Source organism: Pezoporus occidentalis, unplaced genomic scaffold, assembly GCF_034315485.1.
Source record: "Pezoporus occidentalis ecotype Australia unplaced genomic scaffold, CSIRO_AGI_Poc_V1 ctg46, whole genome shotgun sequence".
Classification (NCBI taxonomy): domain Eukaryota; kingdom Metazoa; phylum Chordata; class Aves; order Psittaciformes; family Psittacidae; genus Pezoporus; species Pezoporus occidentalis.
The window spans coordinates 2509507-2533178 of NW_026915791.1; the positions used below are offsets into that span (position 1 = coordinate 2509507).

At 43.0% G+C, this 23672-nt stretch overlaps 1 long non-coding RNA gene across 1 annotated transcript; it reads right to left on the reverse strand.

Annotated features, from left to right (window-relative positions):
- Window positions 1-20285: 20285 nt before the first annotated feature.
- On the reverse strand, window positions 20286-22918 carry LOC134172456 (uncharacterized). The gene is made up of 3 exons (XR_009967928.1): window positions 22790-22918; window positions 21940-22069; window positions 20286-20484 (listed from the first exon to the last, which is right to left on the reverse strand). It is a non-coding gene; the product is annotated as an uncharacterized LOC134172456 (long non-coding RNA).
- Between the last annotated feature and the right edge of the window lie 754 nt (window positions 22919-23672).

Genomic DNA, 23672 nt, shown 5'->3' on the forward strand with positions numbered 1-23672 from the left:
AGGGCCCCTCTCACAGCCCTGCTTCAAGGACAGAGCAGCCAGCCTCAGGCCATGTTCTCCATTGGTTTGGGGTTTGCTCAGTTCAAAGGCAGGTTATTTGAGTGAACCACAAAGTTCACTTCTGAAACTACAGCAGCATGTGATGCAGTGCTAGGAGTTTTTAAATGAATGTGCAGTTCTCCTTTTGCTTCATATCTGGTCAGCAATAAAATGAGAAATTCATTCTGAAGATAGAGTTCTAGAAAAAACACTTCAAAGCATACCTGGAGACAAACGGGGATGCATAATTAAATCAGAAAGTTATTTCTGCACGTTGTTGCAAGCAACCTGCTGAGTGTGCCCAAGGAGAAGCTTCCACTCAAGCTTCTGCTTGCAATTTTATATTGTTTTCACAGAACTTTCTTAAACTTTTGAAGGGACTTCATTGAAACTAGGAAGATAAGGTACTTCCCAGTGCCTTAGAAATGACCCAGAAGCCCACGTTTTCAAAGCTTGCCTACCCCACAATGACAGCTCTCATTTGAGGCTGTCATCATTACATTCATTTTATTTCCACAGCAAATTTAAGGGAACCTGCAAATACTGCCTTTGGCTTTCCTGATTTTCTTTCTGCTGTCTTTCTTCTCCTTTCCCTATCATACATCCTATTCAACAGGCCATTATTTCAGCAGAACTGGTTGAAATCTTTGTTCGCTGTGGATTCAGTCTGGGTTATTCCTAATCTTTTCTTGATTTCTTCAAAAAGAAAGCATGTGGACTTCAAAAAGAACTTGTGGACTGTTTTTCTAGACAAGAGTAACCTAATTTCTACAAGTCTTTCATTTTGAATCTCTGCTATTATGTTTCTTGTAAGCTTTTTCTTTTAATGCTTGAATACTCTGTGACTAGAACCTTTAAAACAGTTGGAGATTTTCCACATGAGCTAATGGTTTAGTTACAGAGTAACTTAAGGGCTGATAAATTTGGCTGTTCATTATTAACTACTCATGGCATGGACAATACAGAGCAGTACTCTAATCACTCTGATCTGTCTGGCTCTGGGAAGACCTTGGAGCACCCTTCCATTATCTAAAGGGGCTGACAGGAAAGCTGGAGAGGGACTTTTTATGAGGCCAGTGAGGCCCTGGCACAGATTGCCCAGAGAAGCTGTGGCTGCCCCATCCCTGGCAGTGTTCAAGGCCAGGTTGGATGGGGCTTGGAGCAACCTGGTCTAGTGGAAGGTGTCCATGCCCATGGCAGGGGATTGGAACTGGATGAGCTTTAAGGTCCCTTCCAACCCAAACCATTCTGTTATTCTATGAGATCCAAAGTAATGGAGAAGAAATAGACTGTTATGCCCAAGGTAAGCATGTGCTGCAGCACTGCTTTATCCTAGTAAAGCTGTAAAATAGGATTCAGCTGAAATGTGGATGATGCCAAGCTCTGTTCTGGCTTTCTGCACAAAGACAAATGTTGTGCTACCCTCAGCTGTGCCTGGAATGCAATTCTGCTGCCTTGCCATTCCTTTGTCGTACCTTTGTGCTAATGATATGGATTTGGTTTGGATTTCTTTCTTTTTTTTTTTTTTTTTTTCCAAAAATCTCAAGAAATAAAAACAATCATGAGAAAAAAGCCCTAAAATATCAACTTGGATGATGTCTATTCTGTAAAACTGATGTTTATTTAGGCTTTGGAAAGTTTTACATTGTTTTGTGCTTTTTGCTTTGAAAAACAAAGCTGAATATTTCAGTAAACTGGGCTGCATTCTGCTGATGGTATTTGCTACAGAACACAAACAACTGCAGTGCTGTTCTCAAAATCGAGGAGCGTGGGGAGCTCCTCAGGAAAATTTATTTTCCAAAGAGATCCTATTCAGTTTTCCCGTTGCAACTTATTTCAAAATATGAAGGGATTTATCCTTTACCAGCAGCCACAGCACCAGTGTCCTCAGCCCCAGAGCTGTGCAGATGCTGAGTGCAACCTCTGGGTAAATCACTCCTGCATCAGCATTCCTCACTGAAGCCCTACACCTTCCTCCTTTCCGTTTCTAAAACCAGGGCTGTCTCATGCATCAGCTCAGCAGAGTGTGAGCAGAAACAACCTGAGAAAAATAAAGAATATCTTGTAGTCAGAGCTTAGAGAGGGGAAAAAAAACCCATGCAAGGCTTCCTGCAGCTATACAATCTCTTGAAAATAAAGGAACAGATTGCCATGAATGAATAAACTGCTTAAGACACTAATTCACATTCAGGGGGCCATAGAGCTGAGGGTACCAGTAAAGATGACAGAAATGTTTCCCTGAGATTGTTCCTGCATCATGCGATTTCATTTCTGAAGATAACAAAGAGAAGGTAGCCGTGCTCTGCAAACAAACTGCTCAGCGCAGATGGCACCAAGTGCTTCTGCCGTCAGTGAGATCTCAACAATGCTCCTGCCCACAGAAATTGTCCATGTGCATAGCAGTCTGGCTTGGTGTTTTGGCAAAGAAGAAAGTATGGGAAGCTCAGGTCATAGCAATGATGGGACAATTAAACCCCAGCCTGGAGGGGAACACTCTGGGCACAGTACATGTAGGGGATGATGATGAATGAACATGTTGATGTCCTTTTTTACTTACTCCAGTGTGTTTCTGTGTAACTACAACACCTCTGGCCTGCTGTCCTGCAGTGCCACAGTGGCTGTCCGAGGGTCTGGGGCTGCAATGGGATCTGGGCTCACCAGCACTGGCCTCATGGGCAGGGGGAATGACCTTCCCTTCAATGCTGGGGGGAAATTTCCACAGCTGGCTAACCTGCTAACCTGCGCACCTCTGACCAGGGACCCGCCGATGTGGGATGTCTGCATCCTGGGACAGTATCCTCCCGCGTCTCAGTGTCCCCATCTTGAAACTCCCCTCAGGAGCATTGAGTCTGCATTTCATCCAGTGCATTTACACTCCCAAGGCCTGGGTAAAATACATCACTGGATACTGTGCATGTTTGGAGCTTATAATAATCTGAAACCTCTTTTCAAACAGCCCCTTATTTCATCTGAAACAGGTTTTCCAGATAAGCTTTTGCTATTAGCACTAGAAAAAGCTGTTTCACAACACTTAAAAATGGTGATTTGATGAATTGCTTAAGATGTCAAAATGGACTGAAGATAAAAATCTGTGTGATAGAAACAACTTGTTAGGGAAATGCTAGAGTTAAATTGCATTCAACTGAGTGAATGACAGATGTGCTATTCAGGCAGTGCCTACTGGGCCTATAGGTCACTGCTGCTTTTAGCTTTTCTGTGTAGACAGTCTCATTCAGCAGAATAGCATTTTGTCACATAGAAAGGAAATTACTAGGTCTTTCTATTTAATAATAGCTCAAGCCAACTTTTCCTGTAACTTATGCCTTTGCAATATCTAACACTTTGCTTAGGGTAGGGGTGAAAGTTGCTCCTGGGGCCCCTTTGTAGTGAATGTTGATCACACACCGATTAGTATCTGTGTTTAGTGGCTCATTAACTCTACAGCTGACACTGATGGGGGTTTAGGCAGCTACACATGAGGTGATTGTCTCATTGTCTGTTTAATGCTGACCTTCCAGGTTAGCCTTAAAGCTGGTGTTGAGAATATGTTCCAGGCTGTTGTGTTACAAGAAATTGGGGTAAAATAGCTGGACTGTGAGTAAAGGTATGTTGTCAAAGTGCACACTGTGCATGAGCTCAGTATGACCACAGACAGAGGTGAGCTAAGTTTGCTGAAGGATGAAGCTGAGATTTATTCCATGAGCTCCCCCGTAATGCCAGAAAAACAGTGGTACTCTATCCAGTGTGGTGTTTTCTCAGTCACTGTCTGTGGAGATAAGTTGTGGCTGCTGCTCTGTGGTTTGTGGAAGCTATGTTGCACCCTAGGAAAACAGTCTTGCAAAATGGGTGATTGAGTTTTGTTGGGTTTAATTTTTCTTTGAACTGGCTTGTGTTATTCAAGTACAAAATATAGACCACTTATTCCTGTGGCTTTTACTGTGATTCTTAATTGATAAGCTGGCTTCTTCTGGGGTAGGACATTTGTGGATTTAGCTGGAGCACAGTATGATTAATAAGACCGTGGTAATAGCCTTCTTGATACTGTCTGATTTGGAAAGGTCTCATCTAGCAGCAGGATAGGGGAGATTATTTACAAGAGTTACTTGGATGGTTTTGGCACAGAGTGGGAGCAGTGGAGCACTTTATGTTCACAGGGGTTTAGTACTGCAAACCATTGTGTTGTCCCGGTGCATGCACCAGGTCTGCTGCAGCTTGTGTTAGCACTGTGGATGAAAGAACAAACCCAGGACATTGTAGGTGTGGGCTGCTCTTGAATCACTTGGGTAATAAGGAAGGAATTCAGTCCCAGAGGTAATCCTGGAAAACCTCTGTGCTCAGCAAAAGCAAGCAGGCTCCTTTCTATGTAGCTGAATTCTTTTACTTTGGATGAGTGGAAACCATTTCTCCTCTGCTGAAAAGCCTGTGTAGCTAACAAATTTTAGAGACCATGAAACCTCTTTTGAATAAAACTCAAGAGCTACTGCAATATATGGTGCCTCCTTTCACGACTGAAATACATGACACCATGCTCTGAGAGATAGCTGCCCGGGCTTGGGGGCTGTCTGAGGGGTGAAGGGCCAGAGAACCAGGCAGGTTCTCCAGGGATGAAAGATAAAAGGGAAACCTATTACTCAAAAGTTTCTCCTTTGCCTGGGCAATGCTACCATGAGCAAACTGTTTGCCTGTACTTACTCTTCTGGGCTCTCTGGTCAAGCTCACATATGTGCTTTCAAACACCACCTGAAGACTTTATCCTGAGACCTGGTTTCTCTCGGTGACATAAACTCTGTAGGGCTTCTTGAGGTTTTCTCAAATAAAAATGCTTTCATATTAAAATTAAATTAAAGCCATGTTATTTCATTTTAAAGACTTAACTGAGACCAGTCACTGACTGATAGCAGGCAATTAAGAAACAACATGAGAAATAATGTTTGAATAGGGTAATTTTTTCTCTGGCTCTTAGTCCCATCTTTCAGCAGTTACTGGTATGGGGATTTCTCGGCTGTTGGATTTCATGTCACCAGTGGTCTGGCCTTACGCAAATATCCCCAAATTACTTTTTAATCCATGTGTTTCTGTGATATCTGATGGCAGCGAGTTGCACAGTTTTTTATTCTTCATTAGCTGAAAGTACATTTAATTTATGTTAGACCTTTTTGAAGACCTTTCTGCTGTACAATCTCCTTGAGAGTGAAAGACATTGTGTGCAACTGGAATATTGAGGTCACTGAAAAGTGTGTCATGGTTTAAACCCAGTCAGCCATAAATCACGCAGTCGCTCTCTCACTCCCTCCCCTTCTTGCCCTCCCCCTGCTCCCAGAGGGATGGGGAGGAGAATCAAAAGAATGCAACTCCCACAGGTTGAGATAAGAACAGTTCAGTAACTAAGGTATAATACAAATCACTGCTGCTACCACAGTGATAACAATGATAAAGGAAATAACAAGGGAAGAGAGAACAGCACCTCACCACCCGCTGACAGATAACTCACCCCGCCCCCGGACCAAGCACTGACCCATACCTCAATACCTCCTTCAACCCTGCAGTCTCCCAGCCCTCCTGGGTAACTCTCAGTTACCTTCTGGGCATGACGTGCTGTGGTATGGAATACCTCTTTGGTCAGTTTGGGTCAGGTGTCCTGTCTCTGCTTCCTCCCGGCTTCGCTTCCTCCCGGCTTCTCCTCCTCCCTGGTAGAGCATGAGGCTCACAAAGTCCTTGGCCAGACCAAACATTTGGGCAGTAACTAAAAACATTGGTGTTATCAGTGCTGTTCCCAGGCTGAAAGTCAGAAACACAGCACTGCACCAGCTACTAAGAAGGAGAAACAATGGCTGCTACTGCTGAACCCAGGATAAGTAAGAGAGCAAAGAGAACTGTGGTCCTGAAAGAGATGGTGGGTGGGAGCTGTGCCTTTTTTCTTAAATCAAGTGCATGTGAAGCTCTCCAGCCTGACTCTGGAGGATATCCAAGCGGGAGAGTAGCTATTTTTGTTAAACTGTTTTCCTGAATAGCTGCCTACTCATGAGTGTCCCTCTGCATTTACTTTCTGTCTCAATATTCCTTCGGTAATGGAACACAGTCACTTAGCTTGGATAAAAAAAGGAATTAAAACCCTAGTGTATATGCAGGTCTGAGTTTTCCTAGTACTTTTTGTTGTTGCTGTGGGAAGTTGAATTTAACTTCTAATTACATGGTATAATTTTGCAGACTAGGAAGTGTTGATACTTTAAAATTCTAAATGGCAATACTTAAACAAGGCTGTAGAACTGCTTTGGATACAGAAAATACGTGGAGTCTGTACTGGCTGCTTTATCAGACTAGTCACACTTCAATTTTAGCACACTCTTCTGTGCCCAAGATATTAATAATTCTATGCAGGAAAATGTGTACTTGAACACAGGTGTTGGAACATAAAATACCTTCATACAATATCTAAGGATCTCTTTATTATGGCAAGATGAACCCGTATTAAGATCCAGAATTTACCTAAACTCAATGTTTACAAGCAGAGTCTGATTCTCTTCATCACATGCATACTGGTATTTTTAGTTTCCCAGTTTGAAGCTTTGCTGTCCCCAAAGAACATGAAGCCCAAGAAACACTTTAAGGTCTGCTGTCTCATTATGGAACATCTGATTTGTTTGGCAGGACTTGCTTTTGACAAATCTAGCTTGGCTACTACTGCTCATCACCCTGTGATTTCCTGGGTTTGCAAGCTCTTGTTTGTGTGTGTCTTCCAAATTTCTTATGCCTGAAGCTAGGGTGATCTTAAATCATACACCACCACCCCTTTTTTTTTCCTTAAGATATTCATATTTTCATGGAATCTCAATTACACAAACGTACATACATACACTAGCTTGTAATTATTAGTCCTGGTGAATATCCATTAAACGTATCTATTGGCTGCATTAGTTCCTTATTTAACAGAAGATGAAGACTCTTGCAGTAATGCAAGAATACAAATATGATGCAGGCACAGTTAAAAAGACACTTTGTCCTGTTTCTTCATTTTATGGCCATGTGAAGCTGAGACATGCAAGGTGTAGATGAGGGCAGAACAGAGCCTAGAGTTTGACACCACGATCTAATCTCTCCATACAAATGGCCTGTCAGGTTAGTTATGTGATCAGCTATTCAGATATGGATGAGCTGTTCCTTCATTCCTGTTCGCAGCTAGGTAAATGCTGAGCCTAAGGAGATCACTTTGTCATGCCACTTGGAACTGCACATTTTCTCACTTTCTCTTGAGTAATTTCTTATAAGTTTCCTGCTTACCTTGAATAGAATAACAGCTACTTTGGTCATCCATCAAAGTAGAGCTCGATGACATTAAGTTTTACAGTAATACTGTCTGATTCCTGGGCAAAATAGACATTGGCAATACACAAAGATAGAGTTGCCGTCACTAATCAAAAACCTTGGGAAAACTAAGTGATCCTTTCTTCTGCTGTCAAAGCCAGAATTAAGGAGACAGTAAGAGACATGTAGCAGTATAAATAGCATACAAATACAGTGGCTTAATCTTTGGGATATTAAAAGCCTTAAAATTCAGGACACTGCTCCCCAAAACCTCTGCAAAACTAGAGCTTTCTCTGTGGCTTGCATGCAAAAGCAAAACTTTTTTTGGGTGTGTTTCTTTTATTTTTTGGTTGGTTTTGGTTTGTTTTTTTGTTTTTTTTTTTTTTTGTTGTTGTTGGTTTTTGCAGGGTTTTTTTTTCTGTTTGTCAGGCTAATTTGTGCAAGGAATTAATTTAGGCTATTGAAAAATATTCCAAATTTCTTGTGTTCAGGGAAAAAAAAAGTCTAAAAGACAGAAAATTAATATCCTTCAAACTCCTCATTTTCCACCAATGCATGCAACTTCTCTTTCCTCTGCACATCAGCCCACTTGGAGATGGGTGCTTCTATTAGCCAAGTGAAACCTGTGCCCATTACACACGTGACACCAGCTTTCCAGCACTGCTTATGCTGAGGATCTGTGGATTAACAGGAGTGAAAACAGCTGCTGCCTCCTGCTATCTGAATGGCTTTTCTCTGTAAACCTTCCTGAGCCCTGTCTTGCTCTATGGATAACACAAACCCACAGCTTTCCCCAGTTTCATAATGAAAATATATTGCAGCACTAGCACAAGTGGAGCAGGCAGCTTGTGTCACCTTGGTCAGGAGAGGAGGGTACTGGTGCCCTTGCTCTCCATACCCTCTCTCCCTGGGCTGTACCCGGTGCTCACCCAGCCAAAGGATGCAGTCTCTGACAGGTGCAGCTGTGAGCTGTTGTCAGAGTAGTGCAGCAGGTCAGAAGTATCCTGCCAAGAGAGCTTATTGTCAGAAACCTGCCACTTCATCAGCAGTGAAGCATTTGGCAGAAGCCTGTCAGTTCTGAGAAATTGCAAAGGGAGCTGGCAGGGCTCAGGAAGGGAAAGGAAGCATAAGGTCACTGTGATGAGTCTATTTTGTCACAAGCAACCCCAGTGTATGTGTTCAACTTGGTTCAACTTGCATCCTAAAAATAGTTTGACTGATTGTCCCCTATATCCCTGGATATGTGCCTGTGTTTCAAAAGCTAGTTCCGTTTAGTTTTCAGCCTTACATTCATGTCCACCAATGCTGACCTTGCTTTTCAGCCTAAATACAACTATTCTCTATCTGATACATTTATACAGAGCCATTACACATACTGCCAGCCTATATGTTGCTCATCCATCTAAACTTCCTCTTGTACGAGTAGGTCTCCACTCCCTGATCACCCTAGCAATGGTTTTCTGGCCCTGCAATTTTTAATTCATTTTTCTATATGGATCCCATTAAACTTGATGTTAAGCCTTATGCATGCATGATGAGCTGCATAGTCCATCTATGAATTCAAATGCAAATTTAACACCTTTTTCAGAGGAGATTTGGACATTTTAGAGGATAAGATTAGACTCAAAAATGAGCTTGATAAATAGGATATGTGTTTGAGGTAAAAGTAAGGATAAATTTAAGATGATGTGAACTGTGTTTTGGCTTGAACAATCAACTTCAGAAATTGAAGATGGGTGCTAGATGTAATGCAAGAGCAACCTGGTCTAGTGGAAGGTGTCCCTGCCCATGGCGGGGGGGTTGGAACTAGGTGGTCTTGCTTCCAACCGAAAACATTCTATGAGTCTATAAACAGTATGTACATCCCCATATATCATGCTGGTCCCGGAGAAGGTCATGTTCCATTGTGCTGGATGGTGAACTAGGTCACAAGACAGCTCTCTGGCAGTTGCAGAGTCAGAAGGGAGTAAGAACACCATCAGAGTTACGAAGCTGCTGGTCTCCAGGGGTCATGCACTGTCTGGAAGAGGGGCATGTCTTCAAGCTAAAATTCTGCTTAACAAGGAGGTTTCAGAAGCTCCATTTTTGCATCATGGGTTCTCTAGTTGTAGAAAAATGCTGACAACTTTGCAAATTAGCTGGTACACCTGTAAGGAGAAACATCTGGGCTTCTTACACCCCAAGAGTTTAAGGTAAGAAGTAATTTGCCATCTCATGGGAAATAAACACATTGTGAAAATGGGATGGAGCCCAAAGTGGATCCAGCAAAGAACAACTTACCTAGTAATCAAAAGACCCCAACAAATGTAAGGAACTTAAATTTTCCTCAGTCTTTCAAGTTTTCCTGTGATTCACAAGTAGCTTTCCCAGTCCATTCCAGAGAGCCTGTGTTAAAGGAGATATTTTCCAGTTTTGTCTAAACACGCTTCTAGCAGAAACAGTCAACTGTTCCACCTATTTGGTTTCTGTCTGTGTCTGCAGCAGGTAAATGTATGCTGGGCAGCTGTGGGTAAGCTTTTTCAAATACTTACACTTGGAAATCTAGACAATTTGAGCAATGAATTTTCAAAGCAACATATATTTGAATATTTTTAGCTCTCCAATAAATACAGAGTTCCAGATTCAAGATTTTATTCAAGACATTGCAATATGTGTTTATAGTGGAACTTTTCCTTCAATATTATGAAATGCATTTGACATAATCAAAATGAAGAAGATCCCATCTTCAGAATTAATGGGGACTGTAGCAAAGCCAGGAGAGGGTTTGATACTGCAGTCAAGAGCTGAAAATTTGTGTTACATCGTAGGACAGGTTCCTCAATCAGAAGTTGTAGGGGTATTGAGAAATCATGCCCTCCCTTTTACTCTACATGTGGCCAGAAGACAAACAAGGGAGTTCCAAGTCTCTAGCTGTGCATCACACAGGCGATCCACAGGACTGGTGCAGTCCCTGTGAACTGCAGAAACAAGACATTGCACCATCCATTGGCAGATAAACCGAGCTGTCAGACACCAGGTAGGTGCAAGTCTGAGGTGTTGATCAAGGGGGCAAAACCAGAACAATTGTTGGGAAGGGACACATGGAAAAGAGTTGCCACACTCAGAGCAACCCTGAGAAAACCCCAGTTCTTATCTCAGCCTGCAAATGGATTGGGCTGGAACCCAATGCTGAGGAGTCAGAGATAAGGTTCATCCATGTGTCTTCAGCTGAAGTCATGGTGCTGTGACTGGACCTTTTGGTTTTGGAAGGGAAGCTTCTGTAACAACAGACTCAGAATTGTGTCTCTGGGGTTGCAAGGTGTTGGTGTACATTAAGAGTCATTAAAGAAATTGGTGCATCTATAGGAAGTGAGAAAAGGGTAAGGCTCTTTTAACAATGGAACTGTGCAGAACTAACAAGACATCTTCCTTTGGTCAGAACTGCTTTACATAGAATCAGAAAATGCTGTGTGTTGGAAAGGACCTTAGAGATTATTTAGTTCCAGCTGCTGTCTCACCTTCCACCAGACCAGGTTGCTCAAAGCCCTGTCCAGCCTGGCCTTGAACACTGCCAGGGATGGGCAGCCACAGCTTCTCTGGGCAACCTGTGCCAGGGCCTCACTACCCTCATAGCGAAAATTCTTCTGGGTGCAGCAGCTGTGATTGATTCTAGGTACTGATGTTTCAGTTACTCGTTTGACTTGATTGCAAATTATTAATTCAGTTGGCAAGAAAATGAGCTAACACAAGAATTATTTAGAGATTAGGCAAATGATGAAGGGCTATCTTTAGAAAGGTGTGAGGCTTCAGGGAGGTCATTAGCATGAAAACTGGAGTGAGAGGAGGATCAGCATATCCCAAGGGAAGGAACTGGTCTGAATCAACTGTGATTACAGGAAGAAGAAGGACCAGAGCTTGCCTGCTGAGTTTGATAGGTAGTTTTTTAACTGATTCAGAACATCTTTGTTTGCATTTCCTTTTGTAATAATACATATCTTAGATGTTATCTGCCTCTGCAATACGTCAGTAAAGCATTAGAAGCAACATCCCATTTCCCTTCAAACCATGCCTGCTTGGGCCGTACAAGAAGGGAGAGCTCTTTCTTGGATGTTACTGTGCTTTGTTCCCCTCTACACCCCTGCCAGTGTAGGTGGATTGAGTGTCATCAGAGGGTGGTGCAGATTGGCACCACTATTTTAATAACTTCCCCCCAAACCAACTGTCCTTTATTTTTCTCTCCCTTCATTTTAAGGGGAGGGAGTGGAAGAAACAAAAATGATTCCAAATTTAACCCAGACAACTCTGACAAAGTAGAAACCTTGAAATTGTTTTATTGTGGCACTGTGTCTACATCACCCCTTGCTGACCTATTTTCACTCTCTTCCCAGCACTTAGGTATTTGGGAAGATGCATATACTGTAATTCTGATTTTCCTCTTTGCTTTTGTGTCTAGTTTTTCTTTTTGTAGTCCTTACCCCAGAGTGGGGGGGATGATGATGGCTGCCAGCCTGGGTGAGGGCTATGAAAGGAAGTGAGGTGGGTGCCAGGGAGCCAGGAGCCGCTTTTTTTGGGGGGAGAGTTATGATGATGCTGCAAGGGAGGAGGTGAGAAGCTGCCCCACCACCTTTCTGGGGTGGAAAACACCCCTCAGATCTCACAAGAACAAAGTTCTTCCTCTCTAGCTCTGTATCTGATCTGCATGTTCAGAAATCATTACTTGATTTTAAAAAGGAGCAAAAAAAGCAGTATTCACTATAGGGAAAAAAAAACAAAACCAAAACCAAACAAATGTAATTTTGATCTCTTCCAGTTTGTTTCTGTTAGTGGTACTGTGCAAGCTGTGCTTCAGCTGTGCTGGCAGTGCTGCTTTTCAGCACTTCACCCCTCTGCTCCACAGGACTTGTGTACCCAGGAAAAGCCATTGCTGGCAATGTCATAGTAAGTGTCATTCATTTTTATACAAACAAAAAAACTAAAGAGATTAATTATTCTTGTGATACATTGATGGCATCTGTGACAGATAAGAACATTCCATCACTTGGATAGAAGAACACATGAAAACTAAAACTGTGGGCTCCATAAAGATAAGTTTTACATCTCTAATAAAAACTAATAATTGCTATAGAGTTTATATAGCTCCTTGGTAAGCTAGAAGGAAAACTATATTCCAGTTATGATAAAATCTTCCATTTTAAAATTAGTTTACAGCAATAATTGCATTTTGCCAAAGTTAATGAGGTTCTCACCCATGTGTTATCATAACAGTGGCCAGGTTCAAATGCACCTGCCTAACACTTGGGGAAGCAAAGCATCAGTAAGAAAAGCTTTAATAGAAATGCCTTTACAACCTCTGTGCATAGGAAACTTGGCGTCTGTTTCTCTCTCCTGGTTTAGCTTTGCCCATGCTAATGCTTTAGAAACTGAATTTGCTGGGATCATGCTTGGGGTAGTGAGAACTCCAATAGCAGCTGTCTCAGTGGGTTTCCTGCAGGTCCAAGGGACATGTTGGTCATGTTCAAGACAGTCTTGTCCAGACTCACACACAGCACTGTCAGAAGGCAGCATTGTTAAAATGATCATAGAATCATAGAATAGTTAGGGTTGGACAGGACCTTAAGATCATCTAGTTCCAACCCCCCTGCCGTGGGCAGGGACACCTTACGCTAAATCATATCACCCAAGGCCTCGTCCAACCTGGCCTTGAACACTGCCAGGGATGGAGCATTCACAACCTCCCTGGGCAACCCATTCCAGTGCCTCACCACCCTAACAGGAAAGAATTTCCTCCTTATATCCAATCTAAACTTCCCCTGTTTAAGTTTTAACCCGTTACCCCTTGTCTTGTCACTACAGTCCCTAATGAAGAGTCCCTCTCCAGCATCCCTATAGGCCCCCTTCAGATACTGGAAGGCTGCTATGAGGTCTCCACGCAGCCTTCTCTTCTCCAGGCTCAACAGCCCCAACTTTCTCAGCCTGTCTTCGTATGGGAGGTGCTCCAGTCCCCTGATCATCCTCGTGTCCCTTCTCTGGACTTGTTCCAACAGTTCCATGTCCTCTTTATGTTGAGGACACCAGAACTGCACACAATACTCCAGGTGAGGTCTCACAAGAGCAGAGTAGAGGGGCAGGATCACCTCCTTCGACCTCCTGGTCACGCTCCTTTTGATGCAGCCCAGGATACGGATGGCTTTCTGGGCTGCAAGTGCACACTGAAGCCAGCTCATGTTCATTTTCTCATCGACCAACACCCCCAAGTCCTTCTCCACAGGGCTGCTCTGAATCTCTTCTCTGCCCAACCTATAGCTGTGCCTGGGATTGCTCCAACCAAGGTGTAGGACCTTGCACTTGTCATGGTTAAACTTCATGAGGTTGGCATCAGCCCACCTCACAAGCGTGTCAAAGTCCCTCTGGATGGCATTCCTTCCCTCCAGGGTATCAACCGAACCACACAGCTTGGTGTCATCGGCAAACTTGCTGAGGGCGCACTCAATCCCACTGTCCATGTCAGCGACAAAGATGTTGAACAAGACTGGTCCCAACACCGATCCCTGAGGGACGCCACTCGTTACTGGTCTCCAGCCGGACATTGAGCCATTGACCACAACTCTTTGTGTGCAGCCATCCAGCCAGTTCTTTATCCACCGAGTGGTCCATCCATTAAATTGATGTCTCTCCAATTTAGAGACGAGGATGTCCTGTGGGACAGTGTCGAACGCTTTGCACAAGTCCAGGTAGATGACATCAACTGCTCTACCCCTGTCCATCAGTTCTGTAGCCCCATCATAGAAGGCCACCAAATTGGTCAGGCAGGATTTCCCCTCAGTGAAGCCATGCTGGCTGTCACCAAGCACCTTGTTGTTTTTCATGTGCCTTAGCATGCCATCCAGGAGAATCTGCTCCAGGATTTTGCCAGGCACAGAGGTGAGACTGACTGGTCTGTAATTCCCTGGGTCATCCATTTTCCCCTTCTTGAAAATGGGGGTTATATTTCCCTTTTTCCAGTCATTGGGAACTTCACCTGACTGCCATGATTTCTCAAATATGATGGCCAGCAGCTTCACAACTTCATTTGCCAGCTCCTTCAGGACCTGTGGATTTCATCAGGTCCCATGGACTTGTGCATGTTCAGATTTTTAAGATGGTCTCGAACCAGATCCTCTCCTACAGTGGACGCAAGGTTTTCATTCTCACAGTCCCTGTGTCTGCCTTCCAAGACTTGGGTGGTGTGATCAGAGCCTTTGCCAGTGAAGACCGAGGCAAAGAAGTCATTCAGAACCTCAGCCTTCTCCAAATCCTGTGTAGCCAGTTCTCCTGAGAGCTTCCTGAGGGGGCCTACATTCTCCCTAGTCTGTTTTTTATTTGCTATGTACCTGTAGAATTCCTTCCTGTTATCTTTAATACCTCTAGCTAAGTTTAATTCTAACTGAGCCTTAGCTTTCCTAACCTCGTCCCTAGCTTCTCGGACAACATCCCTGTACTCTTCCCATGCCACCTGTCCTTGCTTCCACTTATTATAAGCCTCTTTTTTCCTCTGAATTTTCCTCAGCAGCTCCTTATCCATCCAAGGAGGTCTCCTGGCCCTCCTGATGCACTTCCTTCTGGTTGGGATGCAACACTCCTGAGCTTGCAGCAGGTGGTCCTTGAATATCAACCAACAGTCTTGGACCCCTCTGACCTCTAGGGCTGTATCCCATGGAACCTTCCTAAGCAGGTTCCTGAAGAGGCCAAAGTCCTCTCTTTTGAAGTCCAGGGAAGTGAGCTTGCTGCATGCTCTTCTCACTGTCCTGAGGATCTCAAATTCGACCATCTCATGATGGCTTGAAGGGCTTGATTTTCATGCACAACATTATTTTTATTGAAAACTATTATTTGTGCACAGTCAACTGGTTGGTGTGGTGAATAAGGAGAAGCAGAAGAAGGAATAGGGAAGCTGAAACACCAGACTGCCAAGCAGCGATGCATGTGGAAGAGTCCTGATTCACAATGAACTCTCCAGATCTGGATTCTATGGGAATTTTTGTTTCACATAGATTCATAGAATGGTTTGGGTTGGCAAGGACCTCAAGGTCATCTAGCTCCAACCTTCCTGCCATGGGCAGGGATGCCTCACCCTAGACCATGTTGCACAAGGCTCTGTCCAGACTGGCCTTGAACACTGCCAGGGATGAAGCATTCACAGCTTCTTTGGGTAACCTGTTCCAGTGTCTCACCACCCTCGCAGTAAAGAGCTCCTTCCTTATATCTTCCTGTTTTAGTTTGAACCTGTTATCCCTTGTCCTATCACTACATGAAGCTGAATAGCCCAGATCTCTGACTTTCTCACATGAGTTCAGGTCTGCCTGATGTAAAGAGCAGTGGTTCCAGCCAGGGAGTATCCGTAAACCAGAGCAACACCTGGTTTGGGAGTATTGCTGCTTTCTTTTCTGGTCTGTTTGGGGTTGACTTTTTACTCCATGCTCCTTTGAAAGTCTCATTTTCATCCTATGTGTTGCGGGGGGCATGGGGAGAACAGCAAATTGTTAATGTTTTTGCGAAGGAGGATGTGTTCTTTGCCTGCCAGCCCTGTTGCTTGGTGTGGTCCTGGGTGTCACTGAGGTCTGTGCTCCAGAAACTGAATGAAGGAAAGAATCCATCACACCTTCATAATTGTATACAGACAGGGAAAAGTGTTTTGCCTGTCAGACTTCCTAAATATATTTTATTTTCCAGAAAGGCTTATATACAAACATTGGTGACCAGAGTGAACATCTGCCCAGCCCAGATCCTCAGTACAATGCCTACAATGCCTAACCCAATGCCTACAGATGTGTAAGAGCCAAAGGAGGCACATGGTGTTTTCTCTCCAGGTTACAACCTTCTGTGGTACTGTGACCACAGGCTTCAACAGCCATTAATTCATTTTATTTCAGTAGTATGAACTTCCAGAAATCCACCCCACAGCAGTGAGGAGACCTGTGGTGCAGCTGCACAGCATGTGAACTTCGGCGTGGTACCTCTGAGCTGGAATGGGGTCTGTCTCTGGTGCTGGCAAAGATGAAGGACTATTCCCTGTTAACCATGCGAGCCTGTCACAGTTGTTATTATAGTCCATTCCCCTCTGTTCTCTTTTCTGGGCTGGAGAAGGAATATAAAAAATATAGTCAATGACAATATTTCAAGCTGATGGCTCGCACATTGCAGAAGCCTTTAATCTTTCTTGGAATAAAGTAAAGCCTAAGTTAGCATCTGGCTGGAAGCACTGTGATGCTGAGCTCTGCACCAGAAAGCGGATATTCTGAGCACACAGCCAGGAGATTATTTGCAGAACAAAATAAAGTCTGTGAAAATGCTTAGCCTCTACCTTGTGGCCCAAATCTTTGTGCAGTTTTATGGGTTTGATTTGTAAATATGTCAAAAGGGTTTCATATTAGCAAGAAAATATTACATGCTTTTTTTTTCTGAAAAATTAATGATATGAGCTGAAGGGTATTGCTTAAAATGATACTATTATCAAAATGATACTATTATCACTCCAATCCTTGGAAATACTTCTTAGGATAATGCTTATTTTGAAATAGATGCTCCCAGTTTCAGAACTGTGAATATTAAACAGCTGCAGTTTGTAATAGACATCATGATGTGAGTGCAACTGCATCTGGTGCTTAATGTTGTGTTGTACCTGCTATATTATAATGAAGTTCTACAGAAACAACACTTTTAACTTTGAAAGTGTTTCTCTAAATTTTTATTTTTATTTTTTTTTCTATATCGGAATTCAGTCATGTTTACCCTCTGAGTTTTTAATTAAATGCTTGGTTTTTTTTTAGTTACAGATCAACACAACTTTTCTATTTTCACATTCCTAAATTGTTCATGTTTCAAATTGTCAACACCCAAAACCAAAACTGACACATTCATATGCAGTGCAGCTCTGCTGCAGCACTGGGGGCATCTATTACCATAACTGAAGAACTTACATCAAATATATCTACAGAAACATTTTCTATGTATTAACTAATTCCCTGTATTTCTAATTTGGAAAGAAAATAAGGACTGGTTCCTGTAAAGACTGAAGTGACTACTTCAACTAGTGCAGATTTTGACATTGCTGTTGGTTTTGGTGTGGATAAATATATATATTATATTATATATATATATAGTTTTACATACATTCAAAATGTCCAATTTACACCTTCAGTTGTGACCTGGCCTCTGGGAATAGACTGGTTATGGTAATGATTTGGATCCAGGGGTCCTGAACAGCAGCAGCTCTTGCTCTGCATGGTTTGTGAGAGGTTGTGTCTTCACCTGCCCCATGAAAAAATGGGAGGTAAAGGGAACTTGAGAAGCATAATCCATCTTCAGTAAAGTAGGTTCTTTTGCGGAGTTGTGATTCTTCACTCACAGTTCTTCAGGTGCCTAAATTCTGAATGGCAGGTCAGGGTAAGTACCACTCAATTTTCAGCAGTTGTGATACGATAAATCTTCCCCAAAGGACCATGTCACCAGGAACAAGAAGCTCAGCATGACTATGATCAATCTGTAGTGTTGTTTTTAGTACGGAGGGCAGGGGCTGTATGGATGTGTCCCTGGAAAGAAGTGGCTGAAATGCAATAAACCTAAGCAGCAATTAAGAGTGCAAGTTTAAGCCCGTCCCCTGGCAGCAATGAGTGCACAGAGCTCCTGTGCTATCTGCTGAAGCTGGGGCTGTTAATCACAGCTGGTTCTGGGAACTCCTGGCTATGCCTCGCTATAAGTCTCCATAACCACAGATGGCACTGGGAATGATGTTTAACATGGAGCATCACTCACTCTAGCTTGATGTAACATGTACTGAGTCCACCAAAAGTCCATCATGTTTGCAGGTAAGGAAAAAAACATGTCTAAGTGATGATATGACTTGCATCATGAGCATCACTAAACCAGTAAGTCGCCTTCGCACTCGCTGTCGCAGTGTGTCCTGGTGCTCACAGCAGTGTGTGGGGACAGTGCTGTGCAATGCTGTGGACACTGAGTGATGATGGGCAGTGTTTAGATTAACATAATAAGCTGTGATGAGCAAAAAGAGCCCTCAGACTATGTTCTCTCTCCTTTTACAGGGGGAGACTGATGAGAGGGCCCCATTTAAATCATTATAAATATACATTAATCAAACTTGTTAAAGGTTTTTTATTGGCCTGTTCTCTAATGTGTGCTTCTGCCTTTTCCCCATTAATAGATGGACTTGAGAGACTGTGGTGACTAATTAGTGACTGAGCTGAAAATGAATGAGCCAGGTGGGATTCTGCTCTTTCCTTTAGCCTCTTGGCTAACAGTGTCAATGCTTTAACGAGGCGAGCATGTTTGCTCAGGACAGAACAGGCTCTTTATTTATGTGGGTATTAGCAGTCAGTTTAATTACTGAGTCCCTTTTACCTACTTGTGGAAAGCTTGTGAATCACTTAGGAAACCAAATATTAATTTACTAATGGGCTTCACTTGGGCATTTCCCACCCTGTTTTGCATCTCAGGCACAGAACTTGGCTTCAGTATAATGCACAAGAGGGGCAAAGCTTTGGAGAAAAGTGAATGCTGTACAGAATCCGTGTTGTGCACTTTTCAGGCTGGTTTCAGGCTTTGGAAGCTGCCTCCTTCAATTTTATGCTTGTAAATTTTAATCATCAATCCTTTACCTTTCTTTAAGTTCTTTAAATCAGAAACACAAGTAATTTCTTACTTGACAGTCCTGTTGCGTATTAGCTGCTTGTGCTCTAACCAGCCAAGCCAAACACAGTGTGAAGGTGCTTGTGTAGTGGACACCTTAGACATTCCCAGGTCCTGTTAGCAGGAGGAGCAGTTTTCCACACCCCTGCCTGCAGCGGCCCTTGTAATATTCTAGTGGTTCTGCTGGCTCTTTTGATTGCATGCATGCGGATTGCTTTGTTGTTTGGAGAGGGAGCTTTGATGGCCCATCAGGAATGGAGGAAAAGGAGATCACACAAGAAGCCTGGGTAAGATTCGCAGGGCCCCTGGTTACAAGTTAGGATCTGAATTTCAAGTTCTGCAGAACAGTCTGAGAAGTGGTGCCTGTTTTCCCCCATGTACCTGGGTAAAAAATTATTAACTATTTTCCTTGTTTCCCTGAGAGTTCATTTCTCTTTGAGCTGTTTTCTTCTACTTGCAACATGTGGCTTTCGTTACAACTTGTTTTCAATCCTGCCATGTCCTCCTGCTGCCTTTCCTTGTCATGCTGTTGGGCAGCCCTGCAGCAGCACCTGTTGATGGAGAAGGCATGCATGGCAAGGGCAGTGCTGATGAGGGCTTGAATCACCTCTCAAGTGGTGAGAAACAGGCTGGGTAACGCAGTGCACGCCATTAGAAAGGGTGCAGAGGTGTGCACAGTGTCATGACAGCAGTGCTGTAAGTGGGGGTCTGCTCACAGAATCTTCAGCTTCTCCTTTACAGGCAGCCTGCAGCCCCGGTGACTGCCGTCATCATGTGGAGTATGAGATGCAGCCCTTTTCTCTTAACAAAATATATATATATATATGTATGTATGTATATACATATATAAAAACCCTACACTGGCTTGTTTTTTTTTTTTTTCTGATGCTTCACTTCTTGGTCATTTTATTCTTCACCGCTTAAGCTTTCAGCGGCTGTTAAGGAAGAAGCTCAGGACATGGAGCCTTGAGAATGATTTCTACGTCCTTCTATCACATTCAGCCCGCTTGAAATATCCACTTGAATGGTCTATACTTTAAGTGTAGTGCCTTAACATCTCACAAATGCTGCTTTTCAGGAAGGCTTGGAGCCAGGCAGTGGGTGTGGCCCCCATATGAAATGAAAAAGGCTTTCTCCTGCATCATACATAATACAGGACTGAGGAAAGAAACGGTGACTCCCGCTCACGAGACCACTTCACCATCCCAAAACTCAAAGGAATGCGACACCACTAAAGAAACCAGGGAGTTGTACCAAATAAGCAAACCAAGTAAAGATACTTTTGAAATATCTTTTCTTTATTAAGGTTTTACATGTTATGCTCCTTAAAAATAGCTGCTCCTACAGCTAAATAATACATTTACCTCTCCTTTCTCTGCATTTCAAGGTGTCACTTTAGCCACTGAGCACATAACTGCTTCAGATCAACGAAGGGGTGAGCCAGGGACCAAGATGGCACAGATGAAAGGCCATGGCTGGAGCCTATAAAGAAAGTATGTAAATGATCACAAAGAAATAGATACCAAACACCTCTGCATCACAAAGCTAAAAATATATTTTCAAGTATGATTAAGGGGGTTATCGTTTTTTGTAAGTTGTTCTGGTTTGTGTTTTGTTTGTTTGATTTTTTACTTTAGAAGTGGGTCTGCTCCAAGTAGAACTGGGACAAATCACCAAGAAAAGCTGTCAAGTAAAAAGTGGGGATGAGACTCCTGCTCCCTGAATGTGAGTGATGCTTTCCCAGGATGGAGGAGCTGGGATGGACTGGGTGAGTGACCCGAGTGACTGTCACAGAGCAGAGATGATGGCCAAGAAATTGCTGACCTGCTGTGATACACAATTTAGCAAGAGTTTTGGAGCGCATGTCAAAGGGGTGTGTTTTGGCTCTTGCAGCCATTCCATGTAAATTCTCACATCACATGCATTGGAAGTGGATACATTATTTCATCAATGAAGATAAATGCTGCACTACATAATATGAAGGCAATCAATACTAATAGCAGAGTGAAGCATACAATTCTTGTTTCCATCTTCTGTAGGACTATTATCAATATCAAAATACTCCATCTGTATGCATGGGTATTGACTAATTCAGAAAAAAAGTAGGTTAAAAATGCTAACAAGAATAGCTCTTCAGTAGAGATGTATTTTAGGTGCTTTACTTTGTTTTTTCTCCCTATTGATGTCCTAACTTCACAGAGTACATCTTTCAGGAGGCACTACAGAGTCCCTTGGGGCACTTTTTGCTTGGTCTGAGGGCAGGGACTATCATGGGAGACAGCCTGGGAGAGCTGCCCAGCCCATGGGCAGAGGAGGAGACTTTGGATGTGACAGTTCAGGCTTCGATCACGGTAATAATTCAGGCAGAGAATTTCTAGATTAGCTATACTGAATCAAAATGTTGCAATACATTTCACTAATCGCTTTTACAGGAAATGTACTTCAAAATGAACAAATCATTTTGACAGAAAACTCGCTGAGCATCTGAAGATAAACTCATGCAATTTTTTTCTAAAAAGCTTCAATATATCTTCCGATTGACCATTAATATATAATATATTCAAAATACTTGTAGTGAACCTTTTTCCTGTTTAATACAGTGTTGATGAGGGATGAGTAAAAAGTTGTCTTTGGGCATCTCAATAGCTATCATTATTTTCCACTTAAAATTGAATTACATTTAAATTTTGGTTTTATATGTTTTAATAGCAACAAATGTTACACCATTATCTTAATATGCTGCAATTTATCAGCTCTGAAAATAGATAAATCAGTCTATTAAAGACAGACAGTAAACTATCAAGACATAGAGGTCAATGGAAAATATTGATTTGGGTGGCATTTAAAGGGGCCATGCAGATCTGAGTTGCACACCTGACATTCCTTTTAAAAGACAAACAAAACTCTCAGTTTTTCAGAAACCTGCCATCCCATCACATTCTCAGGCTTGATACCTCCCAGCTTCTGCTCTGTTGCAAGCAGGGGCTGCTTTTGTAGGTGGAAGAGGTTGCTTATGCAATACTGAAGCTCCTGTGGTCCCAGCAGAGGAGTGGGGTGACAAAGCCTCCTGAGAAGACACAACCGAATGATTTTGGGTCCAGCTAAGCCTGCTGTGGTTCTCACCACTGAAAAGCTCTGCTTAGTTGAGGCTGCAGTGAAGAAGACATTTGTCTGATGAGCTTTAACATCTGATGAAAATGATCCCCATGGCTTTCTTTCCCACTGCCAACTTCTTATGGTTTTGGCCATGGAAAATCCCAGATCCAGATGGCCAACGAGCTGCTGTCTCTCTCCCTGTGGTGCAGTGTGCTGATACGAGGAGGCTCTGGTTCCTCAGTCACTCAAGGATCTGAAAAGATGCTCCTTAGTGCAACACCACAGTAAGTACCATGACACAGGCATTTTACTGAATGGTGCAAAATAGTTAGGGAATCCTGCCCAGAGAGATAAGCCACTGCAGAAATTGCAAGCAAAAGGAAGTGTCAGGCTGATATTTATCTCCAGAAAATGCTACTGTGTAAAATTTTTTAAAGTTAACTTTAAATTTAATAAAGCTGTCCCCTCAAATCAATTTTGTTCTTATCCTTGAAAGGAGAAAAGGAGAGAACCTTTTAAGTCCACTGGAAAATGTTAATAAGCCTTTCATGTTGTGTGCTTTTTTTTTTTGTTTGGTTTTTTTTTCCTCATTCAGTAATAGCTGTCACCACCTTTCTTTCCCTGCTTTCACCTTAACAAGTTAATACACTGCACTGCCTCCAGCCTGTGCTGTGAGTATTAATTAACAGACCCTTCAGAATATGCTTTTGTTTCTCTTTTTGTGCAGAGTGAACAACCATTCATGTTTCATATCATCTGGTGGGCAACTTTGGGTGAGAACTTCAGCAGGGGAAGCTCTGCCTCTTCCAGTACATTTCACTGGATACCCACAACTCCCAGGCATGAAATGCTGGCATCGTGATGTGCTGCATTCTCCTTCTTCCCAGGCACAGGTCAGGGATAGGAAGCTGCTTTGAGCCCAATATGACCCCTTCTTCAATGCAGAGACTGGTTGCTCCTACAGCAGCAGTAAATGTTGAACATTGCTGCTACTCTTTTTTGGGATGATGTGTGCTGCATATCGGATACTCTCACTGCAGCAAATGGTGCCACTAGCCCCACTAGTCCCCATCATCCTGGGGCCATCCCGTGTGCCAGGTGAGGTAGGTATATGTAGCCTTAAGTTGAACTGTAGCTTCTCATATCTAGAACTTAACACTTGGATAAAATCCAAATAAACTTCCTGCTGCCATTTGGCAAGAATGGATATCATCCTGCTTGCCTGGTGCCTGTCCCCCTGCAATGAAATCCTGCTCTCTACATGCTGGATTACAACAGTACATGCTGTTGTACCAAGAGAGATATATCAACTGTGCAAATCAATACATTTCTTAAATTAACTGGACCAGAGTAGCGATGAGACTGACTGAACCAAATGCAATCTCATGCTGCCACAGACAAACATGAAATATAATGCTTTCCACAGGCTGATAAGCCCCATCACACACTGTGTCATTGTTCTGCCATTCTTCCAATGCTGCCCCATTAGTAACAGGGCCTTCCCATGGTTTGGCCTTGTGCAAGTTGAATTTTATGTGTCGTGTACATGGGTAAGAGCAGCTCTGCGCAGCTGC